Source organism: Gallus gallus, chromosome 3 (genome assembly GCF_016699485.2).
Source record: "Gallus gallus isolate bGalGal1 chromosome 3, bGalGal1.mat.broiler.GRCg7b, whole genome shotgun sequence".
In the NCBI taxonomy this organism is placed as follows: domain Eukaryota; kingdom Metazoa; phylum Chordata; class Aves; order Galliformes; family Phasianidae; genus Gallus; species Gallus gallus.
Genome location: NC_052534.1, coordinates 105,347,259 through 105,361,749, shown reverse-complemented (window position 1 = coordinate 105,361,749; position 14,491 = coordinate 105,347,259). Strand labels below are relative to the sequence as shown.

The following is a 14,491-nucleotide window of genomic DNA, read 5'->3' as shown; positions in this document are numbered from 1 at the left end:
GTTTGCAGGATCAAGCTTAGGCTGTACAAAACCCAAACTGATTAAATTGCAATATAAATGTGTCAAAAAAAGGAAGAAAGAAAGAAAGTACTTTAATGTGTCGTGAAACAGACCCTAGCTGAGCTAATTTCAAGCATTTGTGAGCTTACTCTAATTCCTTTGGTAGGATTTCTCACTGTCTCGGGCGCAGGAGGAGTGATGTTGATGCAGAATCCAAGGATTGGGAGCATCACAGAAACTCACATACACTCATAACGTTTGGTTAAGTTGTAAAGTTTTTATGGCGCAGTGACTCCTTGGGAGCCATGGAGGTATTCTGGAAAAAGCCATCATCTTGTATTTTTTTTTTATAGAACAGTAAGCACTTGGAAATAGAAAAGCTCTTAAGAACACGTTTAGGTTTTAGCGTGGCTTTGTGTACCACCTCGCTTTTGGTTTCAGTTTCTGAGGCTCCCAAGAAACGTGATATTTTTGGACTGCAACATGAAAGCAATAGCTGGGAAATGATTGCAGCAATCTGCACAGAAGCCCTCAAACAAGAGGAGCATTTCTCGCCGTTCTGTGCTCACAGTGCTGCCGACAGTAACCATTTCCTTGCAGACTTCGTGAGGTGTCTTTTAACTCCCAGCCTTCCAAAGCAAGTTCTAGAATCTCTGTTTGCTCTGGAAAGCTTGTGTTAGTGGAGCCCTCAAGCACTGCAGATGAGCAAAAGGAAATTCATGCTTGACTTTGGAATTGCTTCTTCCTAATCCCTAGGAGTTAGCAGCCAATGAGTCCCCAGGGCAGGAGGGTCTGCACACCTTCCACCTCCATGGGATGAAGATGGAGAGCAGTTCTGCTTGGTGCTGAAGGTGCCCAGGGGATGCTTGGCAGTGGGTAATGTTGTCCCAACTGCTTTCAGCTCCAGCTTTGTCCCTGTGAGGCTGAACCGTGCACCTGAGCTGCATCCCCAGGCTGCTCTGGGACTGTCGGTGGGTCCTGTGCCCTGCATGATTTTGGGAGCAGGTTTCCTGGGCAAGCCAAGCCCCACCGAGCAACTCAGGCACTTGTCACTGCATTAAAGAGAGCTCCTCTCCTTGTCCCCCGGAGCAGTTTTCACCCACGGTTGCCTATTTCCATCCTCATGTGATGGGGAGTCTTTTTTTGCTCACGCTCCTGTGGGTGCAGCTGTACTAATCTCTGCAACGTGAAACCATGTCTGGGGAAAGTGGCTTTCAAGCTTTGATTATTTTGACTGAGTGATCACAAAGGACACTTTTAGGGACAGTTGTTTGTAATATGGAAAGCACAGTGGAACACTGCCGAGGTCATGGGACCGATACCACCTTCCTCCACAGTGTCCCTACCAATGGGCAGTCCTCTAGGCCTGAAAGCGTGGCCCAAAGCCCTCATTTGCAAGCTCTGGAGCCATGGAGGCATTGCAGCCTGTGTCCCCAGTTCTCAGCTCAGGTATGAGCAGCTCTGCCAGCAGACCCAAGCCCTGAGCGATCTTGCACAACTTGGGGAAACGTTGCATGACCTGCTCTGCCAGTGCCTGCGGCTGAGCAGAGGGAATATCAAATTCTGGGGAGTTCTGCTGCGTGCAGAGATGGGGGAGATAGCACCTTGGTCTGTGTTCTCCTTCCTCTGCTTTAGCAGCTGCTGCTCATCGTCCCTCCCCTCTGTACCTGGGCTTTGATCAGTCGGTGCCAAAATCAGCCCTTTGCAAACAGAAGGTGCTTTCCCTCCCTAAACTCTCCAGGACTTACAGTGTGGAGGGGGCTGCCTCTCCCACAGTGCTGAGCTGCTCCCTGCTTTGTTTCATTCAGAGGTGCTCCTTCCTTCACAAACACCTCTGCGTGCCTTTGTGGTGAGTCCCTTGCCTGGAACAAGATGTGGCTTTCCCCATTGGTTGGATGCGGGTCTCATCACCCGCCTTTATTTTGTGGTACATCAGCTGGGAGCGCTGTTTTATGTAGTTGGTGAACCATTGACATCCCATCATTTCCAGAGACTGAGAGCTGTCACAAACAGTGGCACGGCAAACCCAGGGGACAGCCACAAACCCAACTGGCCCATTGTGTGCAGGGTCTGCGCCGCGCTGTTCTCCAGCAGCATCGTATATTGTAAATGCATTGCTATCTGTGTGGACTGGGCTTCAAGTTTTTGATTTTGTTGTATAAACATGATGCTCAGGTGCTGCTGGCATGCCATGAGATCTAGGTCTGGAGATCCCAAACCCTAGGCTGGTTGGGAATGGAGGCACCTGGGGTTCTTCTGATCCACTCCTGCCCCAGCAGAGCCGCCCGGAGCAGAGTGCCCAGCACCATGGCCAGGGGCTGTGGGAGATCCCCAGGGAGGACCCCCCCACAGCTCTCTGCTCCCTGTGCTGGTGGATGGCTTTGGGTTGGAAGAAAATTAATGCTCACCAGGAAGAGAAGGCTGCAAGGCAGAGCTTTGCTCCTTGTTGTCGGCCACCAGCAGTGCACCCAGATATGGCACGAAGCTGGTGGGGGACATGAAAAGGGCTTGCTCATGGAGCTCATTATATTCATACTCTCAATAACTATGCAATTTGTTTGAATGTGGGTTTTGGGATTTTGCATGGCCCTTGCTGCTCATGATATGCAGTGACAAGGAGAGCTGGAAACCGATTGTATGATAAATGTGAGTGTATCTGACCTTCTCAGCAAGCCGTGGTCCAGGCGACGTGCTCCTTTCTCATACATTTGGGCTCATCACCAACTGTAATGGGAAAAACAAGTATAGGTGGATGCTGAAGAAGTGTACCCAACCTGCAGAGCCCCCCCAAAATCTCCCTGTGTTAATCATTCCCTGCTCTGCCCCAGGCATCTGCGTTGTCTCTGGGGAAGAAGTAGTCTTTTGTCTTCTTGCTGTTTAAGGTGGAGAACAGGAGATGGTCGGGACATTTCCCACCTAATGCACTGCCTTTTAAATTTGAGGCTGCCTGTTGGAGATGCAGCCCTTGGTGCAGTGCAGAAAATGGTCATTATTTTGGGTTTTTTTTTTTGTGTGTCTATGAAGGAAAAGATTAAGCGTGTGTGTGTTTGAATCTTCAGAACATAATTAGATTGTGATCCCCAAGGGTTAAGGATTTCTATATTTCCTGAGTTTTTGTCCCTTTCTGCACGTGCCTGCTTGCCTCCTTCAGCAGTCTCAGGCAGCACTCCTCCGTAATGCAGCAATTTTACCGAATTGCTGTGCCCATGGTGTATAATTTTGATCTAACTGCTGCTGATGGCAGTGTAGGGATGAGCGCTGGCACACATATCTTCCTTTTGAAATAATTCATAATAGGCTGGGCTGGGTTCTTTGCACCCTTACGATGATGGATGGGTACAAAGATAGAGAATCATGGAGTAGTTTGGGTTGGAAGGGACCTTAAAGCCCACCCAGCCCCAACCCCTGCCATGGGGACACCTCCCATAGACCAGGCTGCCCGAAGTCCCATCCAACCTGTCCTTGGGCACTGCGAGGGATGGGCACTGGTGGATCCTTATGTTGCTGTACACCAGAGCTGGCTGCTCTATGCAGCTCATTACCCGCTATGAGATGTGCCAGGAGGACTAAGACCATCATATTCCTTGGTGCAGATCACCTGGGACCTGTCCCGTGTCTGTTGAAGACACCATATGTGCAGTGGGTTTCTCTACGTGTTAATGGGATTATTCCTGTGGTCATACCCAGTGTTCTGGAGACACCATGAAAATGGTCTGTACTTGCAGCTAGGGAGCTCAGAAACAACATCAGCATTAAGAAGCTTCTTCCCTTCCCTCTGGCTTAGCTGGAGAAGCATTTCTCCTGCTTTTCAGGCTGGAGAGGGAAGAGGATTAGAGGTGGCCACACAAGTTTATCTCCGACACTCCATGTTTCATAAACCTTAATCTCAAACCCATGTTTTTTCACATATTCCTGGGGCAAATGCTGTGGGGTAAGGAGCAAAATGGAATTGACATCCTCTAAAAGCACCACAGGTCCCTAGGTGTGGAAAGCAGGGCACCCTTTGCCCCTTGGCACTTGATGGATTCTCCCGGCGATGCCAGAGGTGTTACGGTGACGGTTGGGTGTGGTGATCATGAGAGTCTTTTCCAACCTATGTGATGCAATCTCATCCTGGGCCACCCCAGCCCAATGCCACCTCCTCCAGGGATCCCTGCGTTCCTGCATGCCTCTGTGTTGCTTTACCAGCATCCTCCAGGGCTTCTTCCATCCCAAACTCTGCCCTCATCTTGTGTTCAAGATACATGGAAAAGTGACACTTAGATACATGTTTTAGTGGGCGTAGTAGGGTTGGATTGGGGTTGGACTTGGGGATCTTAAAGGTATTTTCCAACCTTAGTGGTTCTATAGCTCTATTTAGGGATGGTGGTGATGGGTTAATGGTTGGACAAGATGGGTCTTCCAACCTCAATGATTCTGTGGTTTAATGTGCATGGTGGTGATGGGTCAGTCATTGGACTTGGTGATCTTAGAGGTCTCTCCCAGCCTTCATGATTCTAAGATTCTGTGCCATGGTTCCATGATTCCAATGGTTCCATGATTCCATGGTTCTATGATGCCATTATTCTAGGATGCCAGGATGTCCTGCAGGCACAGCTGGCTCCCAATTAAGGCTGGTTACCTAAGCCGTTACAATTAGATAAGAACAACAAAGGCAAACCATTTTTCAGAAGCAAGGCTGAACGCAGGGTGTCTCTTGATTGTTTTCTCTTGTCACGTAATTGAACCCTTAGGACCTCTCTGCTCCATAGGAGGGGAGTTATTTTCATAACCAGTTTGTAATTATTCCTGTTGTGGAACCTCTTACAAGGCATTAAAATGAAAACAAGACGAGCAGGGAGGTATTGATCCCTTTCCCTGAGAAGGCGAGGGTCTGCTCATTGCATGCTGTTTCCAACACTTATAGGGCCAGAAAGTGCCCCAAAGTATTAATCACAGCGTATTTCTGGCTCTGGGAGAGCAAAGGCTGAAGGAGTGTGTTATTGATTGGGAAGGGAGCAGGCAACAGGACTGTGACCTGAGGGGCAGAGCCCATTAGCACAGCAGTGCGTGGTCCCCTGGGCAGTCCCGGCTCATTATGGGGCTTCATGGGCTCCTTGCTTTTTTGTAGGTACTTGGTGGACGTTTCTGGAGGGAGCCTGCACGAGGCACCCGGGGGCATCATTCATGTTCACACATAGAAAATATGCGTACTATTGTATATTACCTTATGTGTATAAATATAACTAAAAATACTTATACACAATATATAGTACAGTAACCCTTGCTACTGACTCAACGAATGTCTCCATATATTTGCAGGAAGAAGAAATACAAACGTGCCCCAGTCTTTGTGCCCACCTCAGTGCTCTTCCTCGCAGGCCCCAAATGCATTTCATTGTCAGCTTTTGGCCATCTGGGCCAAAAAGTGTTTGTAAACAGCTCTCCCTGTGTCCTCCTGCCCTGAAGTTAGAGGAGGAAGTTTCCTGCAGACTGTGGTTTTGCAGTCGTGCCCTGATCTGTATAATTCCAGCTTTGCCTTTGGTTTCCTTGGTTGCTGCTTCAAAGAGGTGGGGGTCTGCTGTGTGTTTAATCCATTCAGAGCAGGGCTTGTAGGGATTTAGGGGGGTACAACTCTGCTGTGTTGCCTTTTCTCCCCCCTCCCCCTCCCCAAAGTTTGTGCTTCTTTCTCCGTGCTGCTGAATGTCAGGATGGCACCACTGCAGAGTTTATAGCACACGCCATCCGTTCGGAAGAACATCTTTTGTTTTTGTCGCTTAGCAATTCCAGGCTGAGCTTCTATTTCACCAGCAAAAATTCACCCTTCCCTTTCCCGGAGCTCGAGGAGCTTTCGCATTAGGAGGTGTATTTTCTAGCCAAGAAGGTATTGCAAATCACATATATACGTATAGATCATATACGTGCGCGTGTTTGGCTGTTCGATTGGGAACAAAGCGGTGCTCGGCGCGTCGCACCTGACTTACACACAGCTCTGAGGAGGAAACAGAAACTCTTGGAAATCCTGGCTGCAGCCCAGCCTGAAATCTGGAGGAGGAGGCATCGCTGCAGGGCGTTCCGGCGAGCCCAGTGACAAACCCAGCAGGAGGATGGCCCGTGTGTCCTACAGCTGACCATGGGCTGTTCGTCCCCAAGGAGCAGCACCCAGGTGGATGCACGCGGAGGAACTCGCAGCTGCAGATTTGGGGTGGGTAGAAGGAAAATGGTAATTTTAGCACGGGTAAGCATGTTTAACATTCAGCAAGGAGGGATTTGTTTGCCGGCCCAGCTGGTACTGAAAATAAGCGCCAGGCTGTTACCTAGTAACTTGGATTTGGAGTTGATTTATCAGCAGCGTGCTGTAACGTTGGATTAGCAGCATCCCAGGTACCCCCGTGGGGATGCACCATTCACTTCCCCTTCAGGAGAGGGCTCATTTTTGGGACTTTGAGCCTTAGATCTGTGCTGAACTGCTCATTCTGTTATTTGCTTCAAATCCCCACCCCAGCCCTGCCACTGATTTCTCCCTTAATAAAGGCAGCCTGTGGGCAAGAGGGAGCTGGAACAGGTTGCCCAAGGAGGCTGTGGATGCCCCATCCCTGGAGACATTCAAGGCCAGGCTGGATGTGGCTCTGGGCAGCCCGGTCTGCTGGTTGGCGACCCTGCACATAGCAGGGGGGTTGAAACCAGATGGTCATTGTGGTCCTTTTCAACCCAGGCCATTCTATGATTCTATGAGATTGGGGCTTTTTGAGAGCACGTTTGTATCTCAGGGTTGGTAACACTGAGGCTGAGAAATGCATCTTGCTGATGGTTGGCGTGCCCGAAAGAATGCGACACGCTTAATTAAGTTCAGTTTTTATTCAGAGTTCACTCTTTTGAATTGGAGTAAATAGAAACATTAAATGCTGACAGTTGCTTAAAGTAGACATCTACCACGAGCTTTGTTTTCGAGATGCAGAAACAGAACTAATAACCCTGTGAATTCTTCAGTTTCTTACATCTTTTTGTAAGCGATGGGCTGGAATATCCTGCATGTGCTGCCTTCAGCATGCAGGCAGGCTTAAACACACGTCTTGTTTTCTTTGCTCCTTAACCCAAAGCAAAGCTCATAAGGATGATTCTGAGCGAGTGGAAGGGCTTTGAGTCAGATACCATGGCCTGAAGTGGGTGTTGAAGGGAAACGGCCCGAACTTATGCTTATTTTTTGTTGATGAATGGTTTGTGTCGGATGCAGAGCTGTGCTGCCACGAGTCCAGGTGGGTGTAGGATGGTCTGTGGGATTCCTATGGAAAGCACAGTGCTGGCAGCACCTGGTGTCTCACCGGAGCTGCTGCTACAGTAAAGCTATGCCAGGAGAACTGCTGGCTGGTGCTTGCTGCAGGCAGGCACTTCATTCCAGATGTTGTCAAATCAGAGCAACGTTTTCCACTTCTTCATTTACCGTGAAAATCATTTTCTGTCTGTGAAATCCTCCTCCTGAAGCATCGCCTGCCTGGAGACTCGCAGAGCTCAGTCCGTGTTTTTCACCCTGAACCTGGAGTGCTCCAGAGTGCTGGAAGGCAAATGGCACATGATGGCAAAATCACCACTGCTGGTGCTGGGCTGGGGTTCGTCTTTCTCCAAATTCCTGCATGCTCCTTCTACACTCAAAGTGGGAATTGCTGACTGAATCATAGAATCATAGAATGGCCTGGGTTGAAAAGGACCACAGTGACCATCCGGTTCCAACCCCCTGCTATGTGCAGGGTCGCCAACCAGCAGACCAGGCTGCCCAGAGCCACATCCAGCCTGGCCTTGAATGCCTCCAGGGATGGGGCATCCACAGCCCCCTTGGGCAACCTGTTCCAGCTCCCTCTTGCCCAGGGAGTGGCACAGCTGCCCATGGAGGTGGTGGGGTCACCATCCCTGGAGGTGTTCCAGAACTGTGGGATGTGGCACTGAGGTACGTGGGCAGTGGGCACGGTGGGATGGCTTGTCGTTGGACTTGGTGACCTTACAGTTCTTTTCCTGTGGGATGATGTGATGTGGGGTACTGCCGCTGCCTAGGAAAGAAAGCTTTGATATACTTGGGCTGCCTATACTACCTTTACTTAAAAGTGAATGTAAAGCTAAATTTTGTCTCTGAATACACTGGCTAACCGCCATGTATGGATTGGATATTTGACCAGCTTTCACTGCTCTTTTGATTCCTTTTCTTGAGCTGGAAGTTTGACAACCCCATCACGGAGCACTGCCTTGTGATTCAAGTAATGCCAGTGGATGCCGAGGGTGGGAGATCATAGCATCATCGAATCGTTTGAGTTGGAAGGCACATTTAGAGGTCATCTCCCTGCAGTGTGCAGGGACACCCCCAGCTCCATCAGGTGCTCACAGCCCCATCCAGCCTGACCATGGCTGTCTGCAGGCACAGGGCACCCACCGCCTCTCAGGGTGACCTATGCCAGTGCCTCACTTCAAAAACCTTCTTCCTTATATCCAATCTAAGTCTCTCTTTGAGTTTGAAACCATTTCCCCTTGTCCTACCGCAACAGACCCTGCTGAGAGTCAGACCCCTTCTTTCTTATAGCTTTTGCATGCTGAGACCTGGGGAGGAAAAGTCCCTGAGTTAGGTCTGGCTGTGAGCTGAGTGGGATTTGCCCTGTATGAACCATATGGGACCTTTTGTCTCAAAACCTGTGCCTGATTCAGGAGAAAACATAAAAAGAGCAAGCATCACTGTGTCATTGGAGCAAGGTGCTCAGGGGTGTGATGTGATGGGATCTGGAGCCATAGGATCGTAGACCAGCTTGGCTTGGAAGGGACCTTGGATGTCATCTGCTTAATTGCCTTCAAAATTATATCATACAGCTAGTTCCTCAGTGTCCAGCGTATTGATTAGCAAATGTTTGGTGGGGTGAAAGAAAAGAAATTGGAGCAGACAGACATGTCTGTAGCTCCTCTTTTAGAAGGGGAGGCTGAAGGTCAGGTCCGGCTGCCGGTGATGGATCGGCAGCGCAGGAGCCAGCGGGGATTCGCTTCCCTCCGCTCTCTCGTTTCCTGCAGGCTTATAATTAATCACCGTGCTCAGGAGGACGGGCAGGAGGAGGAAACTCAGACTGCCTGCAACAGTTCTGTAGCTTCTGCAAATTCGTCTTTGTATGGCAGAGCTTTTGTCTCGCTCAGCTCTGTGCGTGGGGGCTCCGAGGCACTGAGCGGGGGCTTGGGTTGCATCCTGGGCAGCCTTATCCCACGTCTTCTGTGTTCAGAGGTGGAGGGGAGAATCCCATTCCTTGCTGCAGCTTTGGGATACACAAGGCAGCCAGGACGCAACGTAATGAGGACAGAATTTGCTGTTCCGCCCAGGTTAGCATCAATGTTCTCGTGCGGCGCTCTGCTGCTGGAGAGGCAGATGCAGCCACGACAAAGGCGTCTATTAATCATTCATTTAACACAGCAGCTGTAATCAGATTCATTGCTGGAGCCAGGCCATTCCAGAACGGGTATTTTTTACTGCTGAACTCATAAAAAATGGAACAGCTGAAGGGGTGGAATTTGTTGGTAAACTCATGAAACTTACCATATTCTTCAGTTTTTTGGCTTTCTATTACACGCTTACCCATTCCTCCAAGGACATGGGTGTTTTCCAGCAAAGGCAGCCAAAGGGTTAAGCAACAGCAGAAGAGATTCCAAGTCTGCAAAGAGCAGAAACATCCCCTCCGAAAAATAATAATAATAATGAAAAAGCTCTGCTTTGAAATAATTCAGATACTAAATCAGAAACGTGTGATCTGAGCTCGGGGCAGCCTGGTCTGCTGGTTGGCGACCCTGCACGTAGCAGGGGGGTTGAAACCAGATGATCATTGCGGTCCTTTTCAACCCAGGCCGTTCTATGATTCTATGATTTGGGTGCAGCCTTTGGTGGTGTTTGCTCCCCGGATGCTCTTCATTTGGGGGCTGGGTTTGGTGAGCCCCTCATCTTCCAGCTCTCCCATCCCCTCATGCCATCGTCGTGCAGTTGGAGCACATGGGGTCTGTAGTCAGTGCTCGCCGTTATTTATCCTTTCGGTGTTGGTGGCTCTACATCATGGTTTATTTTAAGTCCTCCGGGATTTCTTCCCATTCTCTAGTCTTTCTCTATTTCCACCCTTTCTCATATATATATATATATTAAAGTATTTGGACTGTTTTGTTCCCTGGTAAACACAGCTGCAGGGTTTGAGCATGTTCTCCTTTGCTGACGGTTGGGTAACTCCCCATCCCACCGCCATGCACCTCCAAGGTCCTTCCTCCATGTCTTTCTGGAAGTGCTCTCCTTCTGTCCTTTGACGTCCATAGCTGCGCAGGGTGAGTCCCTTCATGGCAGTGATTCATCTCTGGTGTCGATACAGAGAATCTGGAAGCTCAGCTTTGTTCTGAAGCAAAGCACAAAGCAGGGACAGCGGAGGGATTCCCTTCCTTGGTGATGTTCCAACGCAACTCTGGTGGCAAAACTGCCGCTATTTGGACCCGGGTCAAACCAGCCATTGCACAGCCCAAACATCTTCAGGTTCCTCTTATTTACTTTCCTTTAATGAAATAACTTCCTGAACTGTGTGCACAGTGTGACAGCATGGACACACTGAGTTCTGCCTGCCTGGTCTGGGCACCACCAGCACACGGGGCTCTGGGAGCAGAGTGACAGGCCAAGGTGCCATGCAGCGAGCCCCCCTCCAAGGATGGAAATGGAAACACTGCTCTTTGTTGCAGAGGAGCCGCAGGGCAGGAGGGACAGGTTTGGGTCTGCAGGGGGTGATTTGGTCACACAGTGGCTTTCCCCTTTCCACAGCACAGCGGCGACGCCTGCGTCACGCACAGCTCAGATGCTGAGCTATAGGGACACACATGAAAAACCTGCCTGAATCAGAAAGAGTCAAGCGTTCAGGCAGCGAGTGCATTGCTTCTGATTTCAAGATATCAAGAGAAATCGAGTCTCTGGGAGCCGTACCAGCCCTGCTTTTCATCCAACCCAACAGCGAGCATCGCCGCTTGCTTTCTCCCCCACCCCAAGCGCTGCTGTGCCATCGCAGTCACCCACTGGGTGCCACCGGTATCTCCTCCCGGTGTGTCCTCCCCCCAGCATTGCATGGAGCAAACCCAGGAGAGCTCAGCAGGCAGCAGGTAAGGCTGTCCTCCAGCCAGCAGGTAAGGCTGTCCTCCAGCCAGCAGGTAAGGCTGTCCTCCAGCAGCGTGCCCAGTTTTCAGGGCACTGCAAGTGATGGGCGGGCGGCCACCCCCCCCTGCACCTCCTCTCTACGCCGCTGCTGCGGAGGGAACCCTCATGGCTTTCTTTTTAAGGCTTTTATGTAAGGTGGCAAAGAAAGGAGGCTGTCCGGCTAATGGATTCCATTTGCATTTTCCAAGGCTGCCTTCCCTCGGGCATTTTCTTCCTATGGATTGGTGAGCGCTGTGGGTGCCGGCGGTTCCATCCCCACCCTGGGGATCATTGCAAAGGGGAGAAGGACGTGGCGCGGCGGTGACCTTGAAAATCAATGTGTCAATGTTTAAGCTGGAGGGAGAGAGAGGTCTGGCAAGAATCCTCGCGGCGAGTCGCAGAAGTAAGGACAGGAGTTTTATTTAAAAGGGTAAAGAGAAAGAAATGCTGCTTAACGTTCGTTAATCATTGATGGGAGGTTGGAAAAAGCAGCGGATGGAGTTAATGATTTCACGTGTGGGTGCGGGGGGGGGGGGGGGGGGGTTGCACAGTTTGCGGGGGCTCTCGCCTTGCTGGAAGGCTGCGGGGGGCTCTGAGTGCTGTTATGTGCTTAAATCTCTTCGGTCCTGAGAGGCTTTGAGTTGTTTGTAAAATAAAGCCCGAAACAGCCCCGTAGAGACAGGTGTAGGGGGTGGGTCGTGGGAAGGCTGCACGTGTGGCTTGCTGGAGTGCTGTAACGCTGGCAGCACGCGTGCACGGTGACGTTGGGCAGCCTAGACCTTGCCTGGGTCAGGAGTTCTCCTGCTGCAGCAGGAGCTGGTGGCACAGCATGGTGCTTCACACCGCGGTGCCTGTGCTGTTGGCACCTACAGGTGTGATGTACCCCATTGGTATGGGCTCAGTTGGTGGAGATGGGTGGCTAGGATTTATGCGAGGAGGTCGTAGCGAGGTGGGGGTTGGTCTCTTCTCCAGGGAACCAGTAGTAAGATGGGAAGTGATGGCCTCAAGTTGCACCAGGGGAGGTGCAGGTTGGATATTAGGAAACATTTCTTCTCTGAAAGAGCAGTGCTGCAGTGGCACAGCTGCCCATGGAGGTGGTGGGGTCACCGTACCTGGAGGTGTTCAAGGAGCATGGGGATGTGGCATCGTGATGCTGCTCCCCAGCCTTGCATCACCCCCATGGTTTCAGAGTTGTTCCCTTAGCCCTTTTCCCTCTCTGTGATGCACGTGTAGGTCTTCCATCTAAAAGGGCACCGGTGCACTAAGAGAACTTCTTCTTCATGAAAAACTTATGATCCAGACTGGTAAGACAGCAAAGGCAGTGTGCATCTAGGAGATGGTAATTCAGTTTCAGAGAATTACAGAGAGATCGTGATGTGCTGAGACAGCCGAGAAGAGCTGAGACCTGAGATTGGATCCCCAGATCCTGGCCTCGGATCTGTCGGGAGATGGATGTTCTCTCTGAGGTTGGCTGTGCTTAGCAGGGCACCTCTCCCACATCCTCGAGGTTTCCTGTTGATGGTGATGGTGACCAGGGAGAGATCATGGTGATCAACACTGTGCTGTGGGAAATAACCCTCCCATATTGCATCAGCCCCGGGGCAAGTCTCAGTGCTAGACCTTCACACAGGGGAAAGTGGTTGTAGTTCAAAATGAACCCATCCCCAGCTGGATCTAACAGATCTGTGCTCATATTCCCACATAGCTGTGGGACCAGCATACACATCCAGGATACAGACTGCTCCTGTCAGTCCCAGGGATGGGATGGAGGTGCCAGTAGCTGTGCTCCCAGTCCTGCTCTCAGGTCCCTTTTCATACCTTTGGGTCAGCCCATTCACCCTGTCCCATGCCTGGGGCCCACCAGGGTTTTCCTTCTGCTTTTTGTCTCCACCTGAGCACCCTGACACGCCGTGTGATGCCGTGCTGATGACCTGTTAGCCTGGCTATCACCGACATCTGCTGTATTTTTAGCCCTTTTTCTTCTGTTTCTTCTTCTTGGCACTTCTACAGCCACCATTCCCAGTCTGAATATTCACAGTTCTTCACAATGCTGGGAGCTCTTCGTTCTTTCATGTGGAAGCAAAACCATCTTTTTGTCACTCTCAAGTGGGGGACCTTTGGCTTTGATGCTCAAGAGGTCACCCTGTGTGGGGTGGCACCACCAGTGAGATGGGCAGGGCTCATGGCATCAGCGTGTGGCGTTGGAGAGGATGTTGGGTTTGCAATGATGCCAGATGAGTGTCTCATGGAAGAGACCACGCAGAGATCTCCTGGGACATGGGTTGGATGGGCCTTTGGGCAGCCTGGGGTGGTGGGAGTTCGCCCTGCTCATGGCATGGGTTGGGGCTGGGTGAGCTTGATGGTCCCTTCTCAACCAAACCCTTCTAGGAGTCTATGGATATAAGAACAGGTTTCTTCTTTCATGTTGGATATTAGGAAACATTTCTTCTCGGAAAGAACAGTGACGCAGTGGTGGGATCACCATCCCTGGAGGTGTTCAGTGTGGAGATGTGGCACTGAGGGACATGGTCAGTGGGCACCATCCCACAGATGGTGGGGTTGGACTTGGTGACCTGAGAGGTCTTTTCCAACCCGAATGATTCTATGATTCTATGAGCAGCGTTTGACTTCATTCCATGAAGGCAGGTAGCTGCCTGTTGGCAGGATCAGAAGTGTTCTTAAAATCTCCTCTTCCCACGAAACCCCCTTTTGGTGCTGTGAGTTAATACTAAGAAAGAGAAAGCCAACAGCTTTTGCACCATCATGGTTGCTCCCGGAGCAGCAGCAGGAAGGTAAGGCTGGGAGCTGCGTGCCTCCTAACAGCGTGTCAGACCTTAAACATTTTCACACTCCGTGCTGTGGGCACATTCATTGCTTAATTACTTTGACTTTCATTATTCTTCCTGGCAAAAACCGTCAGAACCCAAAGGTTGTTCAAAGGGCATGAGGTGATGCAATGATTCCTGCTCCTTTTTACCTTTCCTAACAGGTTTGTCTCTCTGACATCATGCTCTGGGGAATGCTATGCTACAACGTCCCCTGATACGTTGCTTTGCTAATGGGTGGATTTGGCTGTGTTTTAGCCTGGCTGCTTTTGGAAGCGTTGCAATACCGAACACGATGACTTTGGGATCTTGTAAGCATGGAGGTTGTCACGGCCTCTGATGGGAGCGTCGCTGGGCATGCAGCTGCCCAAGGTGAAAATAAATGCAGCTTCCAACAGTGCTGCTCATTGTGACAAAGTGTGTCTGTACATGAGGCTCAGTGCCTTCCCTGGGCGCTGCTCTGCCACCTGGGGCTTCGTTAGCGAGCGGCTCTGTGCTGCTGCTCCCTGCGGGTCCC

At 50.7% G+C, this 14,491-nt stretch overlaps 1 protein-coding gene across 9 annotated transcripts in view; it reads left to right on the top strand.

Annotated features, from left to right (window-relative positions):
- The window catches only part of NCOA1 (nuclear receptor coactivator 1), a 156,427-nt gene that overhangs the window by 69,208 nt on the left and 72,728 nt on the right, over nt 1-14,491 (top strand). The window contains exons 1-2 of one of the 9 annotated variants that reach the window (XM_046938961.1): nt 10,805-11,115; nt 11,359-11,552. The exons of 6 other annotated variants lie outside the window; for them this stretch is intronic. The gene's annotated coding sequence lies outside the window, so the exon portion shown is untranslated. Of the gene's footprint in view, nt 1-5,810; nt 6,185-10,804; nt 11,116-11,358; nt 11,553-14,491 lie in introns of those variants that run through there. 2 more of the 9 variants (XM_046938960.1, XM_040697229.2) reach the window with 2 other exon arrangements.